Source organism: Poecilia reticulata, chromosome 9 (assembly GCF_904066995.2).
Source record: "Poecilia reticulata chromosome 9, P_reticulata-male-v2, whole genome shotgun sequence".
Taxonomy (NCBI): Eukaryota; Metazoa; Chordata; class Actinopteri; order Cyprinodontiformes; family Poeciliidae; genus Poecilia; species Poecilia reticulata.
Window position 1 is genome coordinate 1,937,713 of NC_088838.1, and position 2,237 is coordinate 1,939,949.

The window sequence follows — 2,237 nt, forward strand, 5'->3', positions numbered from 1 at the left end:
AGCTGGAGATAGGCACCACGTGCCCTATAGTCAATCCACAATGACCCGGCAAGGATTAAGCAGGTAGAGAAAATGGATGGATCTTCAGAAGCTAGTAATGAAAAACAAAAAAACAATGTTTTCTTGATTTAGTTTTCAAATACAAATAATTCATTGGATTTAGAGCTGCAAACATACAGGACTTCCTGAATGTGGTATTTTGCAACTAGATGTTTCTTGACATTGGGAACATAAACACTGTAATGCAAAGTTAATCTATTTTGTTCTCACTGTTTGAAAGGATGTGTCATTAGGTAATGTATGTCTCCTTTATCTTCCTGTAAGTCATGCCTTTAAAGAAGCTGGCAGCAGCATCATTCTCGCTATGATGAAAACACTGCAGAAAATACTTTTGTTCAAAGCCTGGTTTATTTCAATAGCCTTGCAGTTCTGTGTGCCATGTGAAAGGGAAATTTTTGGATGTCCACAAAAAATTTCTTGGAAAACACAATGGAATTAGTGAAGGAAAGCCTTTATGTGCACAGATGAATACAAACACCAGCAGTTGGCTGGACAGACAAGGCATTATAAAGATCTGTAAAATCCAAAGCACTTTAATGTTGTCTATGTGATATCTGTTTCCTCTTCTGTGATACACAATTAAGTGACCACTGGCAAACACTGGTGCCAAACACAGCCATTTTTCCTCCTTGCCACCAGATGGTTCCATTGAGAATGGCTGCAGGGCCGGTGTTGTCTTCTACTTAGAGCTGGGGTCGTAATGGACTTGCTAATGATTATAAAACACCTGCTCTGTGCATAAAACAAACAGAAACACTGGCCAGTTCCTAGAGCTAAATACCTATGTGATCAGGTTGAAAAGGTCCTGTGCTTGTGCTCAGCAAGTACTTATCCAGGGACACAAACCCTCAGCAGATGTCCGACCTAAAGAGGCTGCATCTTCCACAAAAAACAGTGACACACAAATCCTCACAGTCAGTCTCCATAATAGCTAATTGGCTATTTTCTCAATGGAAAGAAAGACTTGTTTCCACAAAGAGCACAGCTGTGACGGCCTGTGGTCTCTTCACATGTCAGGCTTGAGTTTCATGTGGTTTAGAGGTGATGTGCACCAAGGCTTGTCTCATAATGGGAAAGATGACTGCTGGGAGAAGACAGAACTTGTAACTAACATAATTTTATCTGCAGTGATTAGCAAAGTCAAATGTTGCTACAGATGGCATACACTCATCACAGTTTTTTTTTAATTATGTTGATGTTCAATAATATGTAGGTATTAATGTTTATTAATGTGATGAAATATTGTTTCATTAGTCTCAAATCTACCATTCTGTTCTGAAGTGCATTTATTTTTCAAATCGGAGTAATAGCCTATTATAGTAGGCTATTAAGGCAGTAGTATAGTAGTAGTTGTCCTTGAGATGCATTAATTATAAAGTTGTATGTATTCTCAGAATTATTGCTGAAAGCTACTAGATGTAGACATTTAGTAGCTGCCAGGATGTGTCTTTGTCTGGTAGAGTAAGTCAGACCCAACTATGAAGGAGTGCAATTTTAACTTGAAATCCTCAAATATAACTATAGATCAAGAACTGTATGACTTGGATCAAACATTTTAGGTATTATAATAGTAATGTTTATTATTATTATGCCCGAGCAGCTAAGCACTGCGAAAGCCTATTGTAATCATAGTGATTAGTATCATGGAAAAGGTAAAAGTAATTTTATTTATATAGCACATTTTCAGCAACAAGACCATACAAGGCAATACAAAGTGCTTTACAGCAATTAAAAGGAAATACAAACAAAATAACAAACCAAAGGAAAAAACAAAACAAGAAAAAGCTAATAATGTTGATCCAAAGTAAATAAACTAGATCAGTGTTTTTCAACCTTTTTTGAGCCAAGGTACATTGTTTTAATTGAAAAAATCCAGAGGCACACCACCAACCAAAAATGCAAACAAAGATACTCTGTAGCCGCCTATATTACATACATAGTCATTCTTATCAAAGTATCTTGAATAGGAATCAAATAAACACAAAAATTCATTTTTATCACATTTTACATTTCTCATTTCAAATTGCACTTAACATGTCCACTTCAAAAATACACATGAACAGTACCACAACACTGTGGTGTTAAATTTAAAGAAGCTGTAGAAAACTTCTAAGTGTTTTACAAACTAATCCACAAGCATTCTTTTAGCCAGAATACAGAAAAAAAAAATAATTCTT